General features: G+C 38.0%; 1 protein-coding gene across 1 annotated transcript in view; it reads left to right on the plus strand.

Annotated features, from left to right (window-relative positions):
- Positions 1–22,122, plus strand: part of CPB1 (carboxypeptidase B1) — a 69,557-nt gene that overhangs the window by 11,676 nt on the left and 35,759 nt on the right. The window lies entirely within an intron of this gene.

Below are 22,122 nucleotides of genomic sequence, written 5' to 3' on the forward strand. Positions count from 1 at the left end.
ATAAATAAAAAAAATTGGCGGGGGATAGGAGGAGACAGGGACCAATGAAGTGAAGGAAGGATTCAATGAAGTGAAGGATTCAAGGAAGTGAAGAATTTAATCAGCAAGGAAGTAGAGGATTCATCTTCAGAAAGAAAGATGTTTCAAGCAGCTGGGAGAGCATGAGCAAAGTCACAGCTGTTTAAAAATGCCTGGTCTATTTGGAAAACTATGGCATCTGGAAAGACCAAGGCCAACATGTGACAGTCTGTTATCAAAAATATCTCAGTAATTAAGCAGATTTTAAACTGTAGGGAAAGGAATAATAACCCCCATACGTTCTTAGTTGGAACAGACTCATTACAACAGACAGATTAACAAGAGAAAAACAAACAGAAGTTTGTTAACATGTATATTTCATATATAAATGGGCGACACCCAGGGAATAAGTTCTCAAAGTGTAGCTTTGAATTCCAGCTTATGTAACATCTTCAACAAAGAACAGCAAATTTTTAGAAAAGTAAAAAGACAAAGGAAAAGGACTTGGAGTCTCTAGGGACAGCAGCTTCGGGAAGACTAACAGAGAAAGTTTAGTTAGTAAAGCTTGTTAATGTGGATTTCTCTGGCATCACCCCTAAGCCTATAAATTGTGTGTATTAGAGGGAAAATAACACCTTTTGTCTTCGTAAATCTATGTCCTGCTTTTAAGCAAATAGAGAGAAGACAGAGAGCTTTCCTGTATCTCCTTCTTAATTGCCTTCAGCTCAACAATTCTTTATATTTTGGGGTGATGTATTCTGGTCTTTCATAGTCCCGCCATTGAAACTTTATTTATATAAAACTTCACAAAATAAAAGTAGGGTTGGTAGCTATGGAAAGATTTGGGTTGCAAGTTGCAAGATCAAAGATGGGCAAAAGACAGAAAAACATAAATTGAAACAAGCAGAAAAAAAAAAAAATACACTGGAGTACACTGTCCCACACCTTATTGAATCAGTCACTTAGTACTAAGAATAAGTCAGTTCAGGTAAACTTGTGTCTCATTTCAGGAGGTGGTAGTACAAGTGGGCTCCCACCAAAGTTAGGCCTACATAGTGCAAGCACACTGTTATTTAATAAGAGGTATTTATATGAAAACAAGAGAAAAACAAAGATTACTCGTTAGAGCAAATTTTAAACCAGTTACTGAATTCAGAGGGTGGCTGGTCAGAAAGAATTCTAAATGTTGGACTCAAGCATCTTTTGCAGTTTTCATGACTCCAGTGATGTCTGAGTGGCCCACAGGCAAGAGGAATGAAGGACGGCCACATGTGAACTATTATGGTTATTTCTCTTAAGTTTATGTTAAGTTGTCCAGTAACAACTTGCGGGGTTTTGGGAAAATGGTAGATTTTGTTCTTAGTGATGCCAAGTCAGAAAGGTGAGAGAATATTGGAAATGTTAATTTGGAGACCCACAGCCAAATATTGGAGGAAACTAGAAAAATTCAGAATCCAGCTCAGTTTACAGGTAGATAATAAAACCTCAAAAACAATGAATAGGACTAGAATCTAATAATAGGTGCACTGTACTTTTATTCTGAAATATTTTTTTCTCTGTAATCACCCCTATTTTTACCAAAGAAAATCACAGTAAGGCTAATTTATTTTCAAAATAAGTCTAGTGTTATTACACTTCAATTGATTATTTACATAAGTGCAGCAAAAACAGTGATTGATCACATAGGCTCTTTTTAAGTCTGCTTTGCTGGAACTTTTGATAAGAAATTTCAGATTAGACTTTTAAAAGGCTTTGATTCAAGGCCAAGGATTTGCTAGAAGACTTCGACCACAATACCTATAGATTTGAGTAAATTCTTCTCTTCTTAAGGTTCCTGAAATATTTTGAGGTTCCTGATTCTGCCAGGAAGTGACATTCCATACTCACCTATAAGGTTTGCAACACTTTTAATTAGGTACTAGGCCAGGTTGTTTGAGGGGAGGCTTTATTGGTTCCATAAAGCCAGCCTTAGTTTCTTAAAACTGTCTGGTCATATCTGATTCTATGCACATTTTCAAGCATGACATTCCAGTCAAAAGCCTTGGCAATATATATAATGAATGTTTCCAATTGCATTCTGTTATAAAGTGAATAAATTCTTATTGAACTTATTAAAATAACTATTGCCATAAAACAAAAATACTTGTAATAGCTTCTGAATTCTCAGGAGATCAGGCAAGGGGAAAAAAATAAATGTTTACAAAATTCTGTTTACAAAAAGTATACTTTATCAAATTAATGTAGGCTATAGATAGTTTAAGAGAAAAAAAATAAAAGATTTCCTTAATCTGAAAAACAAAGCATTAAAAAAAACAGTAAAGTTTCAAACAAAGAGGCCATGAAAATTGTACCCTCATTACTGCATTCAGTCCCATGAAATTGATTCTTGTTCTGTTTGATCTTGGTTAGCAATTTTATGAACCCATCAGTTCCTTTATTGGAGTTCTGGAAATTCTAGCCCAGTCCAATGGTATGATCTTATAGTTAGCAGAAATATTTACTCGTCAGAGTCTTTTCCATGAATCACCTTGAAGATGAAACACTTCAAGATTATAGTTGCTTTCAGAAACTTCCAGAAAAGTACCAGAGTAAAACAATTAATTATCTGTGAATGACAATATTTTCAATGGCCATAGTTAAAGATCTGATGAGAGTTCATTATAATGATGCAATTGACAAGAAAATTTATTTGTTTCTGTGACAGCATTTTAAGATAACTAGGATTATGTCAGATAATGTTATACAAACTTCTAGGAATCATATTTCTAGGAATTTCATACAGTTTCTGGAACACATATTAATAACAAATCCATATAATTCGAAGAAGGTTAAACATCATTTATTTCTTTTTGTATTTTTCCAGAGATACAGACAGCCTGTCACCCAGGCTGGTGTACAGTGGCTCAATCACAGCTCACTGCAGCCTCAAACCCCTGAGGGGATCTTCTCACTTCAGCCTCCCAAGTAGATAGGACTACAGGCACATGCCACCACACCTGGCTAATTTTTATTTTTCATTTTTTGTAGAGATGGGGTCTTACTATGTTGCTCAGGCTGGCCTTGAATTTCTGGTCTAAAGTGATCCTCCTGCCTTGGCCTCCCCAAGTTCTGGGATTATAGGCATGAGCCACTGCACCCAGCCCATTTCTTATTTGACAATGCTTCCTATGCAGATTTAGCATATCAAATAAGCCTAATTAATTTAATATGTCTCTTATTATAAAGAGAGAGAGTAAATTTTTTGAGATAGTCAAGGGGCTCATCTGAAAAATCCTGAAGTTAATTCTAGGTTAAAAAATACTTAATTTAGAATTTGATTTAGGGCGTTGTTAAAAATGCCAAAATGTTTAAATCACTTGAATCCATAGGCTCACAGATCACTGTGAAATAATAGTCATTCAATTAACCAGAATGAGAATTAAAAGACTTCAAAGGTGGGCCGGGCACGGTGGCTCACGCCTATAATCCCAGCACTTTGGGAGGCCGAGGCAGGTGGATCACAAGGTCAGGAGATCAAGACCATCCTGGCTAACATGGTGAAACCCTGTCTCTACTAAATACAAAAAATTAGCCGGGCGTGGCGGTGGGCGCCTACAGTCCCAGCTACTCAGGAGGCTGAGGCAGGAGAATGGCGTGAACCCGGGAGGCGGAGCTTGCGGTGAGCCAAGATTGCACTCCAGCCTAGGTGACAGAGCGAGACTCCATCTCAAAAAAAAAAAAAAAAAAAAAAAAAAAAAGGCAAATACAGAAAGTTACATAGTTGCAGGAAAAAAAAAAAAACAAAACAACTTTGCTCTTTTAATACAAAGGACTCAGTTGTCTTAAGTAATCAAAGACCTAACAGTAGAAAACATAAAGCACAGAAAATTATTTTGATAAGATACAAAATCTTTGTTTTCTAGTCAGGGCCCTCTAAAGGTAAAACTCTTTCAGTGTCTCTTATCAAGAGCAGATTTAATGTTCCAAGAACATTTTGCTTTTTTAACAGAGAGAAAAACAGCTTCTAGTTTTACACTAATAACTTGTTGATAGTAAGACTCATTTTTAAAACCCATATAATACATTTATTCAATTTTAGCTAGCTTCAGCACAAAAGATAGTCTCTCTCTCTTTGACCCCTCTTCTCCTCCCCCACATAACTTTCTATATCCTTTCAGTTTTCTCCTTCATTTTCCTTTTTTATTCTAAAATAACCATTCCTTTCACTTTAGTATAGAATTAATTACTTTCTTTTTCCTTTAACAAAACAGATCCTCATACCTTATAACGTTCCTTAACAAAAGCACATCTTATTTTTCTTGTATACTTTGCACTCAGAGTTGTTTCCCTTATTATTTCTAGTAGTTTTAATTATATATGTTAATCCAAATTTTTAACTCTAAGTAACTTTAATTTCTAGAAACATTTCCTCATAGTATAGTTTTGTAACGTGACACAAGACATGTTTAATAACAGACCCAAATATCTTCAGCTTCTCTATACTATATGAAAACAAAATGCCAAAAGTATACAAACTTAAACTTATGCTTAGTAATTAGTGCATCAGTATTTTCTCTTATTTGGAAATGATCTAGATATTGAATAAGTATCTATTTTTTAACTTAGCAAAACTTAAGGGTGTAAGTTACCAAAGAGATTTACAAAACTGTTTTTAAGTAGATATATTATAAAACATAATTATTGTTTGAAAACATATTTATAAATTCTTACCCCACTTACACCTATTTAATTCACTTATTCTTCACAATTGTGCTTGGATTACCCATGAAATCTTCAGGGACCTCAGACAAAGCTAAGCATCATTTCGAGTTATTTCCCCATTAAGTATTTTCACTGCACATGCATGTTAGGCAGACATCACCAAAACAACAACTTAAAGTTAAATACATCGGATTTTTTGTTTGTTTGTTATTATTAAACTAACAATATTAAAGTAGTCTTATCTACCAAAGATTTATCCAAGTCATGTGAACTTGAAAAGCATTTGGGTTAATTCCTATACTTCTGGCAGTTTTAGGAATAATTTACATAAGCACTCATTTTTCTTTAAGCCAATTAAATAGAGCTCTTTTACATATTAATTTTGGCAATGCTATCCAGAGTTAGAAAAATACCACATATGCTAACATACATACAAAGACATATATAGACATGTAGAAAGTAGCAGATCTTATAGCTTTCGTTCTAAAACTTTAGCCATGTTCCAGATACTATAATACAAAACTCACTAGTTTATAAAAGAATAAGCAGAATCCAAATTGTTTCTGACAAATGGGACAAGCCAGGGTTACCTGCTCAGATGGCCAAACCTTTCTACTAGTATTTTTGGAAAAGACTTAGATTTTTTTATTTGCCCAACTTCCAAATAGCTTTTTTTCCTTCTGATGAGTCATCTCCCTGAAGTTTGCATTTCAAAAGGGATGGTTCTCAGGTAAGACAGGGTAGAACATTTATATCTCAAAGGTACAGAAAAAGAATGTAAGTTTCTCTCCAAGAAGGAGCCTTGGGGCACATTTTTCTATCATCAGAACTCAATCCTGTGGAGGCTGTTGCCTAAATTTTAAGTGCCAGTATGTTTCCAATTAACCTTTGTAGTCTCAGATACATGCTTTGGGGGAATCCTGAGATCCGTGAGAGCAGGATTCCAAAGCTCAAGTCACTGAGAGGCTAAAGTGGGAGGGAAAAGGTCCGTCAAAGAAGGACAGAGGGACGGAGGAGGCAGAGGCTGGAAGGAGACATATCAACAACGTAAGGGAACTGATGGAAGATTTAAGGCAACAAAAGAAAAAAGGAGAAACAGAAGCAATGAGAAGGAAGAAGCCAACTTGGGGAGATCTTAAGTTTTTAAGAAGCTAATGAAGTTCCATATTACCCTTAACAAAATTTATGCCAACAAGAAAGAAACCTGAAAGTGGCGGCAGAACCTACAGTTAGCAAGGGTTTGAGAAGAAGCGCTTCCCATGGAGGAATTCCTATGGGAGGAGCAGGATCAACTGGAGAGAACAGAGTGGCCTTTAAAAAGTTGCTCCTATCAGGCTATGAATATCAGAAACCAAACTTTTTTAACCGAAGGTATTATCTACTAAGCAACTCAGGATCAAAACCAATAAACCTTTTATGGCTTAACCACAGATACACCAGCCATCTCCAGAGGTGCAAAGATACCACCTCCATGATTTAAAAGTTCACTTTCAGAGATAGCCGAAAAAAATCAAAGAACTTTGTTGCCACAGGCGGTTAAGGATAGTGTGTGTGTAAAAATGTGTCCCAGGGAATGTGGGATGCCTCCAATCACAGCCCTGCTAATTTGAAATACCATGCATGCATTTTACTGGGATGGAATTTTCCCTGCACTAACCAAAAGCAAAGAATGTTGAGATGATGAAAGCCCCCTGTGGACCGGGACCTATTATTAAGACAAACTCCCCTGAGAGTTGGCACAAAGAACACTTCGTTTCTCATGTTCCCAACCCGACTAGCTTCCAGACAGAAATTGACACCTGCAACCCCACCCCGACACCAGCAAGGACCAGAGAAAATATTTTTACCAGTCATAAAGCCAAGCTCTCAGGACATAAACAAGACAAACAGGAAAACGATGGTTGTCCATTGAATGAAAAGGATAATAACAAGTGGGTACCCCAAGATAGAGAATCACATTTCAAACTAAATCATACAAATGTTTTCCTCCAGCTAAAATGAATTTGGAAAGGAAGGGACAAGGAGAAATTTTTACTTTCTTCTCTTAAATGGGCACTATAGATAGAGATCAGGAAGAGCTGACTTTGATGTAAATTCTTACCCTTTTGCCTGCTTCTGCCATTTCCCCAGGATCCCATCTGTGGGCTCTGACGCAAATGAGTGTCCCAGAAAAATCCCACCTCCTCGTCACCAGAAATTCAGGGAAAGGAATAAGAACCTCCCTAGGTTCTTAGTTGGAACAGACCCATTACAAAAGACAGGTTAACAAGAGAGAAACAAACAGAAGTTTGTTAACAGGTATATTTCACATATACATGGGAGACACCCAGAGAATGAGTAGTTGAGTAGCTCTCAAAGATGTGGCTTTGAATTTCAGCTTATATCGCAGATTTAACAAAGAAAAGTAAATTTTTAGAGAAGTGACATGACAAAGGAAAAGAACTGGGACTCTCTAGGAACAGCAACTTGGGAAAGACAAATAACCAACAAAAAAATGGTTAAGTAAGTAAAGCTTGTTAACTGTAGATTCCTCCAGCAACATCCCCAGGACTCTACGTTTTTAAAGCTGCCTTCAGTGGTTGTTGTTCTTGGTAGAGCAGGGGCAAGATACCTTTTGTCTTTGTAAATCTTCATTCTGCTTGTAGGCAAGTAGAGGGAGGGTAGAGAGTTTTCCTGTTATCTACTTATTCTTAATTGCCTTCAGCTCAACAATTGTTTATATTTTGGAGTGGCATATTCTAGTCCCCCACACAATAAGTCTATAATTCCTTGCCTCTGAAATTTATTTCAGCCCCATATTCAAACTCTCAGAGAAGTTCTGTCTCATTTTAAATAAAGATGCATCATTCACTTCAGTCTTGAAACTACCCTATTTTAAATCACCCAGTGAGCATTTACACATTTTTAAGAATTCTGTAACTTAGAAATCAGCTAATGATATTTGCTCTTAAGAATGAGAAAGAAACAATTTTCTTTGAAATATGTGTTAAACGTGAAAGAAAAGAAAACATAAGTAAGGAAGAATGTTTAGTGCTTGCTCAGATTTTTCCTACTTTTATTAGGTAGTCCAAAGTCTACCTAATAAAAGTAGGTATATGGGAAAATGTATTAAGGTGTATGGGAAAATGTCAAGTATACCAAGAAAACATTTAATTAGATCATAGACAATAACCAGCAAGAAACAGTTTCCCTCTTCTCAGCTTCCCTTTGAGGATATAACTAAAACAGGAAGAAAACAGAAATAAGTTCATAGCACCTAGTTGCCCCTGCCCAGCATGTCTTCACCTGGAAAGAACAGAGAGAATTGAGCCAAAGAGAGGTAAGAAATAGGAAGAAAGCATCCAGTCCCATTAACTATGGTCACAGCTTCTAGGCCCAGCTGGACTGTGCAGGGAACTGTTTTTCTGGGAGACTGGCAGCGCCTGCAGATGTCAGAAGGAACAAGTGCCAAGGAATTTCAAAGAAATCAAGTTACATCCATTCAAGAAAAGCCTCCTACTCAGTAATTGCTGCCCTCTTAATAGGCCAACGGCTCTTGCCTTCCAGCTTGCCACATCTCAACCTCAACTCCTCAGATCATGCTTCAGGGCTTTTTTTTGCCCTGGGTACCATTATTCCACTTCATCTCACAAATCCATAGCTGCCTCCAAGGCCACCAACCTCTGCTTTGCACAGTTCCAGAGAAGAATCTATTGCAGCAAGCAATGTGTTCATGCTGGCATTTAAGTGCCTCATTGTCTCTGGTATTGTCCTGTTATTTAATGCCTTAATAGGTTCTTACAGATGCTGCTGGAGCCATTCAAAAGCCATGGACAATGTCTAAGCTAAACATTCTACATATATACCTTTCTCCCTGATTTGTGTCTCCATCTGTGTCCACAATCATACTGAAGTTCATGTAAGCCGTACCTTGATTTGGAAACAGATAATCATGTCAGTAAACCAGTGAACCAGTGATTCTCAATAAGGAGAATAAGATTTAGCCCTGAGGGAACATTTGGCAATGTCTGAAGACATTATTGGTTATCACAGTGACATCACAATGATATGATTTGGCTGTGTCCCCTCTGAGAACAGGGCTACCATCTTCCAGTTAAATTGGACTTTAACTAGAAGTCCAATTAAACCTCTTTTTGTTCCTAGTTTCAGGTATGTCTTTATCGGCAGCATGAATATGAACTAATATAGTAAATTGGTACCAGTAGGGTGGGACATTGCCGAAAAGATACCCCAAAATGTGGAAGCGACTTTGGAACTGGGTAACAGGCAGAGGTTGGAACAGTTTGGAGGGCTCAGAAGAAGACAGGAAAATGTGGAAGAGTTTGGAACCTCCTAGAGACTTGTTGAATGGCTTTGACAAAAATACTGATAGTGATATGAACAACAAGGTTCAGGCTGAGGTGGTCTCAGATGGAGATGAGGAACTTGTTGGGAACTGAAGCAAAAGTGACTCTTTTTATGTTTTACTAAAGAGACTAGCAGCATTTTGCTCCTGTCCTAGAGATTTGTGGAATTTTGAACTTGAGAGAGATGATTTAGTGTATGTGGTGAAAGAAATTTTTAAGCAGCAAAGCATTCAAAAGGTGACTTGGGTGCTGTTAAAAGCATTCCGCTTTAAAAGGGAATCAAAGCACAAAAGTTCAGAAAATTTGCAGCCTGAAGATGCAGTAGAAAACAAAAACCCATTTTTGAGGAGAAATTCAAGTCAGCTGCAGAAATTTGCATATGTAGCAAGAAGCCTAACGTTAATCCCCAAGGCCATGGGAAAATGTCTCCAGGCCATGTCAGAGACCTTCAGTGCAGCCCCTCCCATTACGGGCCCAGAAGCCCAGGAGGAAAAAGTGGTTCTGTGGGCCAGGCCCAGGGTCCCTGTGCTGTGTGCAGCCTAGGGACTTGGTGCCCTGTGTCCCAGCTGCTCCAGTCATGGCTGAAAGGGGCCAACATAGAGCTTGGGCTGTAGCTTCAAAGGATGGAAGCCTCAAGCCTCGCAGCTTCCATGTGGTGTTAAGCCTGTGGGTACACAGAAGTCAAGAGCTGAGGTTTGGGAGCCTCCACCTAGATTTCAGAAGATGTATTGAAATGCCTGGATGCCCAGGCCAAAGTTTGCTGCAGGGGTGGAGCCCTCATGGAGAACCTCTGCTAGGGCAGTGCTGAAGAGAAATGTGGGGTTGGAGCCCCTACACAGAGTCCCTACTGAGGCACTGCCTAGGGGAGCTGTGAGAGGAGGGCTGCCATCCTCCAGACCCCAGAAGGGCAGACCCACTGACAGGTTGCACCATGAGCCTGGAAAAGCCACAGACACTCAAAGCCAGCCCATGAAAACAGCCAGGAGGGAGGCTGTAGCCTGCAAAGCCACAGGGGTGGGGCTGCCCAAGACCATAGGAACCCACTTCTTGCATTAGTGTGACCTGGATGTGAGACACAGAGTCAAAGGAGATCATTCTGGAGCTTTAAAATTTGACTGCCCCACTGGATTTCGGACATGCATGGGCCCTGTAACCCCTTTGTTTCGGCCAATTTCTCCCATTTAGAACAGGAGTATTTACCCAATACCTGTACCCACATTGTATCTAGGAAGTAACTAACTTGCTTTTGATTTTACAGGCTCATAGGAAGGAATTTGCCTTGTCTCAGGTGAGACTTTGGACTGCGGACTTTTTGGTTAATGCTGAAATAAGACTTTGGGGGACCGTTGGGAAGGCATGGTTGGTTTTGAAATGTGAGGACATGAGATTTGGAGGGGCCAGGGGTGGAATGATAGGGTTTGGCTGTGTCCCCACCCAAACCTCAATTTGAATTATATCCCCCAGAATTCCCACATATTGTGGGAGGGACCCAGGGGTAGGTAACTGAATCATGGGGACCGATCTTTCCCAGGCTATTCCCATGATAGTGAATAAGTCTCATGAGATCTGATGGGTTTATCAGGGGTTTCTGCTTTTGCTCCTTCCTCATTTTTCTCTTGCTTCTGCCACGTAAGAAGTACCTTTCACCTCCTGCCATGATTCTGAGGCTTCCCCAGCCATGTGGAACTGTAAATCCAATTAAACTTCTTTTTATTCCCAGTTTCTGGTATGTCTTCATCATCAGCATGAAAATGAACTAATACATACAACTTGAGCAGGTGGTTGGGTGGTGCTATTGGCATCTAACCGGTGGAGTCCAAGAATGCTCCAAAATATCCTACAATGCACAGGGCAGTCCCCAACAACAAAGAATGATCCAGCCCAAAATATCAACAGTGCTAAGATTAAGAAACCCTGTAGTAATCTAACAAAATATTACTTATTCAGTAATTATGATCTCATTTCTCATGTCATACATTCTTGGTGAATAGAATTGCAGCACCTAACTTCAAAGATTTAACAATGAAAAGAACGAGAATATGAGCCTGTTCTGCATACCTGCCATGCATACATTTAAAGCATATGCAGAGTTCAGCAGTATCAGATAAACAAAATGTCAAAAACATTGTCTAATCATTTTTTTGTTTGTTTGTTTTGAGACAGAGTCTCTCTCTGTCGCCCAGGCCGGAGTGCAGTGGCGCGATCTCTGCTCACTGCAACCTCCGCCTCCCGGGTTCAAGCGATTCTCCTGCCTCAGCCTCCTGAGTAGCTGGGATTATGGGTGCCCACCACCATGCCTGGCTAATTTTTGTATTTTTAGTACAGATAGGGTTTCACCATGTTGGCCAGGCTGGTCTCAAACTCCTGACCTCAGGTGATCCACCCACCTCGGCCTCCCAAAGTGCTGGGATTACAGGCGTGAGCCACCACGCCTGGCCTGACTTATATTTTGTTTAATTTCCAAAATGCATGTAAGCTATTGATATGCATAATTCATTTCATAAATGCATAAAAGAGTAAAGTCACTAAGAGTTACTATCCATCTGTCTCCAGAGTGGTTTCTCAGCCTCACTAAAACCTTTCCTTCATTGAACATAATATCCCTCACTGTAACCAGGAAGAATGTATGAAGTTCCTCTTTCATATCAGGGATCTGAGCTACACACCTGACCCTGTGTGGCCAGAATGGACAATATTCTGGATCCTCCTGGTATCCTTTATGATGCTCCTACACTGAAGTATTGATTTTTGTGAATATTTATTAGAAAAAAAATGCTAAGAGGAAAGATGAGCAAACAAATGGTTTCAAAAATGGGTATAATGCACGAATGAGCAAGTGGAGAAGGAAGAAGACTGAGAACACAAAGAGAGCGAGAGAGATTTTTTTTAATCCTTTTTTTAATGCTTGTGTGAGAGATGTTGGGGGTAATTGCTTCAGCTGTGTTCTTCGCACTGCCTCTGAAGCCCTGCCATGGCCGACAATTTATGACTTGGTCCATATTTCTCTTGATAACCTGTCACTCTGTCAGTTAAAATTTGCCATCAAACACAACTTTTACCAACTGCTACCCTTATGCCCATTGGACTTACACCAGCTACACTTCCCAACATTTTACACTCTGAACTAAATTGTGTGTGAAAATTACATTTTATTGACTTTAGTGAGTGCCTTATACAAACAACTGAGGGCTGATTTCAACTGCCCACTGCCAAAATAGCCCTCTGTCCCATCTGTTGGATGCACATATCATTAAGACTTTTATTAGCCTCAGAAATAGAGAACTTGTTTTATGGTGTTAGCTAAAAAACCTGCAAAAGTCCTTGAAATGCAGCACTACTAGTCCCTGGTAACCACTGTGTCTGAGCAAATGATGTTAAAAAACCAGGTTGGCATCAATATTAAAAGATAAAACCGCCTCCAAACAAGAGCACCAAAACGTAATTTTATGTCTGTAAATTCATACTTTACATTAGACTACTCAAGGAAAATATACCTCAAGGAAGATATACCTATTGCCCTTCCAAGAAATGAAGAGTTTTAAAAATGTAGGTGTCAAAAAGAATAAGAAAATGTCTTACTCTGTTTATACTGATTTGGTAAGAAAAATACTTGTCAAAGGACACAAAATTTCAGTTAGACAGAAAAAAATAAGTTTGAGAGATCTGTTGTACATCATAATGATAACAGTTAATAGCAATATACTGAATATTTGAAAATTGTTGAGAGTACATTTTTAATGTTTTCATCACCAAAAAAAAGACTAGTATGTGAGGTAATGCCTGTGTTAAATATCTTAGCCATTCCACAATGTACATACTATATCAAAACAAGTAATACACCAATATATTTAATTTTTATTTGTAGTTATTTCTAATTTACAAATAAAAATTACCTAAAAGAAATAAAGGGAAATTTCCTCAGAAGCACTAGGAAAACATAAATTCTTAATGAAACCACTGGGGAGTAAAGACATGGTATAAGAGTTACCATCAGAAGAAATCAAGAACTTTCTTAGAAAAGTAGTAAGAGGTTTAACCATTAGGGACCCAGGGAGAAGTAATGATCTTTTACCAGAAGAAGAGAATAAAATCATGGAAGCCTAATATGGCTTTTTACAGTTCTGCTTACAATTACGCATTAAACAATTTACCCCTTGCAGATGAGTTCCTAAAGCCTGCTGAGATGTTGCACTTGGAGAAACGAGTCCATGCTGTTTTTTCTTCTGTTGTGGTTTATTTTTATTAAAACAAAAAACTTACAACAACTAAAAAAAAAAATTCACTTTTGCTGAATTTTACTCTTTCCAAGAAGACCAACAGCTTGGATGAACATTTGTCCAATGTTTGTAGTAAGTCTGACCATAAAAGACAATGGCTTAGACATTCATGCCCAGTCAATGTCCTATGGGCTGGAATTCATAAAATAAAGGCAGCAGATGGCATACCTAAATTTAATTTGCTATTTGATTTATCCTTGTGTTACCACTCTGGAATGCAGATACCGAATGTTTATCTAATAACGCTGTTAGAAAACACAAGACCATGCTTCAAGCAAGTTTATCATGGAATCTGATGCTAGACCATCAATCCTGAGAATGAAAACTGTAGCCCATCCACAGAGGCATTTTCCTCTGACTAAGTAGGACCTGTCAACAGCCAACACTCCATGGATCAGGGAAGGCATTTCATGTGGTTTAGAATCACTATTCTGGCTGTAATGCAATACCAGAGACCATCAAGAGGAAGAATACGCCTTTGATTCTGTTATTTCCATTTGAAATTAGAGGGGATATTTTTGTGTGCTTGGGTTTATCTCCTAATGTTTACTGAGAAAACTGATGCTTTGTTTAATTGTTGTGATCACTTTTCCTTGTGAGTTCTTCTCTTGAACGTTATGCTACTGTCTGATTGTCCATTGGCATGTATACATTACACCAATATTCTGAACACCACATACTAAAATGAAAACTTTTTGAGTCTGTGTTACTGCTCTGGCAGCTGTCAAAATAATTCTTGCTGACATCATGTTGAACAGACTTGCCTCCGAGTCAGATCAATGTTGGGGAGCATCATGCAGTGCTGCGAAATTAGGTCATTAATTGTGAAGCAAGCACAACCCTTCTTGCATTTGGAGATCAAAATTATGACATAAAAGAAAATTGAACAATCAAAAACTCTGGAATCATCTTTTAAATCTCAAACAAGTTGTCAATTTAGCCATTTAATTCTCAGAGTTCTTTGGAAAGATTTTCATTACATAGAAGTATGGTAATATAATACCTAATTTTCCAAAGGAACTATGAAACATCCCAACATTAAAATATTTCACTCTTAAAGGGTAAAAATCCATGTCCTAATATGGACATGCACCGATCATATTTCTGAGCACTCAAATGCCAACTTTTTCAAATGACTCCAGGAGAACTTATTGTCAACCTGTTTCTCTCAAGTATCAACCATGCTGATTAAAGGTTTGCTTATAAAATTACCTCGTGGTAATATAGTAGGAAGAAACTAGAGTCTCAATGATTTAGAATCGGAAACAGAAAAAAAAAAAAAAGAACAAATCTGGTGGTTAGAACTGGATTGCCAAATGACAGCATCACCGGCATTATCTGTGTGCCTGGGGCTTGCCCTTCTAAACTAATTTTTAAAATAAATTGAAATTGAACTGGAGCCATGCAAAGTAGAACAAAGACCTTTTTGAAGATTCATATCAGGTAAACAGTAAACAGGTTGTCAGAAAATATTGACATTTGAATTGACTTTATGCTTTTATTTCCTACCCAATATGGCATTTTATATTATTAACATTTATTTATTAAAACCCTGCCCTTTCCTCAAAAGGTTTTAAAGAGCTTTAATGTTCTGTTACAGCATTTTAATAAAAATAGTTTCCCCTTACCTTATAAACTGAAATAAAACAAATATTTCTCATATTTGAATTGAAAGTAGAAATGTACCTCTTCTTATAAGTTTGTTTCCAAGAAATATTAATATGAAAATATAACATGTAATTTAATAATTCAAAATACCTAGGAAATTTTTCTAAAATTTATTACCTATTACATGAATCAAAGATCAGACTCTTAAGATGGCCTATGAGAATTAACAAAGATAAATGTAGGAACAAAAACAGGTTGATTTATTTGGCAGCATTCCAGTTTACCTCCCCACTCTTCTGTCCTGATTAATTGCCCTCAGTGAGGAGCTGGAGCCTAGTTATGCTGTTTTCTTAATTCCTGTTGATGGAGTGTTGATATAAGAATAGAAAGAGAACCAACTGCCTTTTAACTAGTCCATTCTTCATGCACTAATCAATCATAACTTGTCCATTTTAATTATCTCCCAAATTCCAAATAGAGATAGGCTTGGAGTTTCCAAATATTTGCATGATTAAATATGTTTTCCTTATTTCATTAAGGAACCTCAAATTGATGACTCAGTTGGTAAGATTTATGGAATGAAGCAATTGTGTTTATCTCTCAGCTTTCAAAATACTGGTCTGCAATTCAGTAACAAACAACATTCCCACCAGAGATATGCAGACTATGCCTATTAATGATGATGATCATGTTTGGAAATAAAAATAAAACCATATAACAACATTAGTAGATGCCAAAAAGGAACCCCAGCCAAGAAAATGTTTACTTGCCTCTCTTTCCATAACCATAAAAAGACAGTTTATTCAAATATTAAGTATAATTATACAAAACTAACTGGGCATAGGTGCACCTGTACAACATTTTCAGGTTGTTTTTACCCTCCTTGGAGCAATAGCAGCAGATCAGGTCATCAATCAGTTATACCCATCAAGTTACAGGGTAATTCTGGCTGCCTCACAAACAACTGGACAATTCAGTTAAGAAAGGTGTATAAAAGGAGAATTTTTACCGAATTGACTGAACGAATCAGTTGTTTTGATTGGATGCAAACAAACAAAAGCTAACTTTTCTGAAATAACTCCCCATTTAGGAGCTTGCCTCTTCTATAATATAAAATCCTATTGCCTTTTTAACATCAGAATTGAAGCAACAAGGTTCTATTTTCATAGTAAGTGGTCTAGGAATTGATGATAGAATATGATGATGACGAAGAAGGAGGAGGAGGAAATAATGACAATAATAATGTGAGAGGAAAAATAATTTTTCCTCTTTCAATTGGGATGGATCCCTGTAACAAAAGATAAACAAGAGAAAAACAAGCAGAAGTTTATTAACATGTATACATCATGTATACATGGGAGCCACCCAAAGCAAAATGAGTAAATATCAAGAATATACATCTAAGAAGGTAGACTAAATGCCATCATCCACTGAAACAGAGAAAGGTTTACTATGCAGGTTTCGGTCAATACTTCTCTATTAATAATACTTTCTAGTGATTTAGAGTCATCCTCTTCCTGGTACAAAGTGGAGATACTCATACAAAAGGAACATTTTTTAAAAGATGTAACTTTTTTACAAATGGTAACTTCTACTCTATTTTTAGAGTTTCTCCTGTGTCTCTTGTTTCCCGTAATAATTAACTCAAAATAATCCTTAGGCTTAAGAGGCATATTTTCAGGTGGCATATTCTGTTCTTCTAAAGTCATATTTTGGAGTAGCATTTTCTGAACTTCATCAATGATAATGATAAAATGCAAGATTTCTTTCTTCAATTTTAGATTCTTGGTGTACATGTGCAGGTTTGTTACACAGGTACAGTGCATGATGCTGAGGTTTGGGCTTCTGATGATCTTGTCACTCAAGTAGTGAACATAGTACCCAATAGGTAACTTTTCAACCATTGTCCCCCTCTACCCTTCCCTTTTTGGAGTCCCCAGTGTTTATTGTTCCCATATTTGTGTCCATACGTACCCAATGTTTAGCTCCCACTTACAAGTGCGAACATGCAGTATTTGGCTTTCTGTTACTGCATTAATTCGCTTAGAATAATGACCTCCAGTTGCAATGAATTTTGCTGCAAAAGACATAATTTCATTCTTTTTTATGGCTGTGTAGTATTGCATGGTGTGTATATACAACATTTTCTTTATCCAATCCACCACCGATGGACACTTGGGTTGAGCTCATGATTTTGCTATTCTGAATAGCACTGCAACACACATACAAATGCAGGTGTCTTTCATTAGAATGATTTATTTTCCTTTGGGTATATCCCCAGTAAGGGGATTGCTGGGTCAAATGGCAGTTCTATTTTCAGTTCTTCAAGAAGTCTCCAAACTGCTTTCCACAAGGGCTGAATTAGTTTGCATTCCCACCAACAGTGTACAAGCACCCCTTTTCCTCTACAACATCCCCAACATCTGTTATTTCTTGACTTTTTAACAATAGTCATTCGGACTTGTGTGAGATGGTATCTTATTGTGATTTTAATTTGGAAATGATGCAGGATTTCTGCAAGAATAATTTTCAGATAAAAATGATCCTGGTTGTTTATAGGCAAATTCAATTTAACAGAGTTTAATTGAGCAAAGAATAATTCGTAAATCGGGCAGTCTCCTGAGCCAGAGTAGGCTCAGAGACTCTAGTGCAGCCACATGGTAGATTTATGGACAGAAAAAGAAAAGTGGCATATAGAAAATGGAGGTGAGGTACAGAAACAGCCAGACTGGTTACAGCTCAGCATTTACCTTATTTCAACATGGTTTGAACAGTTAGCCCCTTTTGATTGGCCAAAACTCAGTTATTGGCACAAGTGTGGGTTACATCTGTATACACCTCTATTTAGTTTGTACTTCAGTATATACAGGGAAATCTATAGGCCAAACTTAAAATGTGCAAGTAGTCAGCTTTAGGCTTAACTTGATTTAGCATACTCAATATCTAACAGACACAAATACATGTACAAAGTACTTAAACTTCTCCAAGTAATTGGAACTGTTTCCTCTGACTTAACAGGAATTACTCATCTCTGATTTCTCTCTCTTCCCTGGTATCACCTGGCCATTTTAACAGAGAGGAAGTCAGCCTTCTGTTTACTCCTTACTCATCAGTTCTAGGTAGCACTCAGGTTGAGAGAGAATGGTTTTTCCAGAATCATCGTTTGGCCCAGTTGTTAAATTCACACCCTAAAAGGAAAAAAAGAGTCAAGAGAACTACTCCTTTAGTTTTTGTGCCTGTTTGCCTGCCTGGCACTACAGGTCTTAAAGAACACAATTAAGCCCTTTTCATCTCTGAATACCCCATAACACTTAGCTCAAGAACCTTAACATTGAAATCACAATATATTCTTTGGTTTTGAACAAAAGAGACCATGAATCCACAGGGCCAGATGTTTAAGTTTACATAATTGTAATTATGTACTCTTTCTAAAGATCTCAAAATGTATTCCCAAAATAACTGGTCTGAATTGATGCTTTTGAAGAAAATACTCCACAGCCAAATGCACTGAAATCACAGGAGTGGTCGTAAGTCTTCCAATTTTAGCTGGACTCGGTTATCCCAACCCTCTACTGTGAGACATGCTTGGGAAATAGCTGTATGGCAGAGTCCCTTTTAGATGATTTGTAATGCATATTAAAGACTCCAAGAAACCTTACACTAAAGGAGCTTGTTTGTTTTAGTTTAAAGCAAACATATTTGACCTCAGAACTCTTTTCTACTTAATATTACGGAATGCTTGGGGAAATCCTTCTCCAGAAATTGAGACATCACATAGGATAAATTATCACACCATGGACAGTTTAGAGAGTCTCCAAAATCTCACGCAGTTACATGAAACACAAACAGACACAAAGGTGCCGCTTGCCTTATTAATCACCAAAGCTTTAAGTAAAAAAGAAATTTAAAACATGTACGTGAGACGGAAAGCAGAAATTTCAAAATCTATGGAAAAATTATTGCATGTCTGTAGAGGCCAAGGAAAAACTTCCCCTTCACCCTCCGAAGTTTTGCTGAAAAATCAACTCACAAAATGCACATTACCCGGAGAAAAGAAAAACAAATGTATTGATGTGCACACAGGGAAGAACTACAGACTGATTACTCTCCACCTTCCAATGGGGTTCAGAAGGTCAAATGCCATCTTGAGGTAACAGAAAGAATGAGGGCTTGGACTATGACAAAACAGGTTATGGGAGGGGAAGAAGAAGAGGCAAGGCTAGCAAAAGTGGCCTTGTTATGCAGATGAAACCTCACAGGTAGCAGCCCTCAGAAGGAAGAGAGAGTAAATGTTTCTTTCAGACCTTTAAAGGGGTCAGACTCTTCAATTAACCTTTCCTAGATCTGGACAGATGAGAGAAGGAAGGCCTCATAGAAAAACCGACTGCATCAGTGTGGATTCTCCACAGATGCAAACCTTCCCCCTGAAAGACTTTGCAGGGCTGCTTCTGTTTGCAGGACTTCTGAACAGACAACTCAAAATATGTCAAAGAAGTATATTTGGGGGAAAGATATTTTGATTTCCCTCACACCTAACAGAAAAAAATTTAATTACTAACTGTATATTTTAATTGCCCTCCACTTGGAATCACAGTGTATGGATTGAGATAAACTTTCCAGTGTGTTTACAGTTCCAAGTACAGCACACCACAAGCCATCCACAAAAAATTATGTCCTCCTTTAGTGGATATTGGTCACTCTTTTTAGCTGTCCAGATCTGAACCCCACACCCTAAGACTGGAGAATGCTCTAGCTAAGGAGCCATAGGAGGCAGAGACACTTCCTACCATCAAAGTTAAAGTCAGACTCTCACTTTCCCAGCCTCCTAGTAGCAAGGGCACTGACCTATGACTTTCACTTTGACTTGGAAGCTGGTGACAAACAGAAGTGAGGATTGCTCAAGATCTCTTCTGGAAAGGGTGGCAACAGCAGCAGCAGTAGTAGCTGCATTAAGTATTTTGCATGGAGTTTATGCAGAGTTCTAGGGATGATCCCGTTATCCTGGCCTGGCAAACCAGCACATCCCACCATCCTGACCATAAGAATTGGTTCCAGATAGAGAGGCACATGTCTCAGATTGGTCCACTGAGATTCAATCTAAATATTTGGTTTAGAATTTGGGGGAAAAGACCGAGTGCGGTGGCTCACACCTGTAATCCCAGCACTTTGGGAGGCTGAGGCGGGCAGATCACAAGGTCAGGCGATTGAGACCATCCTGGCTAACACGGTGAAATCCCATCTCTACTAAAAATACAAAAAAAAAAAAAAAAAAAAGTAGCCAGGCGTGGTGGCAGGCGCCTGTAGTCCCAGCTACTTGGGAGGCTGAGGCAGGAGAATGGCATGAACCCGGGAGGTGGAGCTTGCAGTGAGCGGAGATTGCGCCACTGCACTCCAGCCTGGGTGACAGAGCAAGACTCGGTCTCAAAAAAAAAAAAAAAAAAAATAGAATTTGGGGGGAAAAAGAAATTATCTTTTCAATAGGGTTACCAATCCACTAGGATGCAAAACTGTACTTATTAGTGGCCGTCCTGTAACTACATGACACAGGTGACCAAAAATAGAGGCCTAGGCTTAACAAACATTGTAACTGCCCAATGGGTTCATTTTGCTCAGTGCCCAGATAGAGTCAATTTATCAAGACAGGGGAATTGCAATAAAGAGTTTAATTCACCCAGAGCTGGCTGAATGGGAGACCAGAGTTTTATTGTTACTCAAATCAATCTCCCTGAAAATTTGGAGACTGGGTTTTTGTTTTTTTTTTTTAAGGATAATTTTTTGGGTAGGGGGTCAGGAAGCAGAGAGTGCTGATTGGTTGGGTCAGAGATGAAATCTAGGGAGTCAAAACTATTTTCTTATGCTGAATCAGTTCCTAGAGAGAGCCACAGGATCAGATGAGCCAGTTTATTTATCTGGGTGGCACTAGCTGATCCATTGAGTACAGGGTCTGAAAAATATCTTAAGCAACAATCTTAGGTTTTACAATAGTCATATTATCCCTAGTAGCAATTAAAGAGGTTTAGAATCTTGTGGCCTCTGGCTGTTTGGTTCCTAAGCCATAATTCCTAATCTTGTGACTAATTTGTTAGTCACAGTCTGGTCCCCAGGCAGTCTGGTCCCCAGGCAAGGAGGGGGTTTATTTCGGGAAAGGGATATTATCATATTTGTTTCAAACTTCAACTATAAACTAAATTCCTCACAAAGTTAGTTCACCCTACACTCAGGAATCAGGAATAAACAAGAACAGCTTGGAGGTTAGATGCAAAATGGAGTTGGTTAGGTCAGATTTTTTTTCACTGTCATAATTTTCTTGCTGTTATAATTTTTGCAAAGGCGGTTTCAATATCATCAACTAAACCTGTGATGTCAACACTATTGCTAAACTTTTTAGTTATATAAATAACAAGTTCTCTCATTTAGCTAGTTTACTTTTAGTTTTGGTTGCAAACAAGGGGAAATTAGGGAAGTGAAGTGAAGAAAGAACCCAAATTGGGGTTGATGGATTGCAAAAGTTGAAGCTAGGAAGACATTAACAAAAGCCAAATCCAAAAGGCAAGGTCAGTGGGGAGGAAAATACATAAAGCAGAACAGTGAGCAATGAGGTTAGAATCTGGAAGAATCAGCAACAGAATAAAATGTGGTGTACGAAGCAGATTACGTTAGGATAATTTAGAACAAATCCATGAATAATAAGCAAATGTGATGTATCATTTTTGTGGTACCCAAAGCATAGTATAAAAAAGACATCCCATGTGTCTATGACCACACTACCCTGAATGCACCCAGTCAACTGATCTCAGGAAAAAACATTTTATATGTACACCACTCGATCACTAATTCTGAAAATAGAGAAGATTCTAAGAAGCTAAAAGGAAACTGTCAATTATGACTTCAGATAAGTTTATAATTTTTATTTATGTAAATTTTCATAACCAAAAGGGAATTCTGGAAGGTATGTTTGCTATTAACCCAAGGGAAGAATAAAATTTGACCTTCCTAGGAAAGCAATATTTGTCTTAATATTATTCTCCCTACAATGTCGTTATTGAACAATGCCAAAATAATTTGGCTTTCTTGTGAAAATGTCAGATTGTCATTATTTCCATATCCTTCCACTCAACAAAGTACCTTGCACCTGCTAAAAAACAAATTAAAGTGAATGAGACAGTTTGATA

Source organism: Nomascus leucogenys, chromosome 11 (genome assembly GCF_006542625.1).
Source record: "Nomascus leucogenys isolate Asia chromosome 11, Asia_NLE_v1, whole genome shotgun sequence".
In the NCBI taxonomy this organism is placed as follows: Eukaryota; Metazoa; Chordata; class Mammalia; order Primates; family Hylobatidae; genus Nomascus; species Nomascus leucogenys.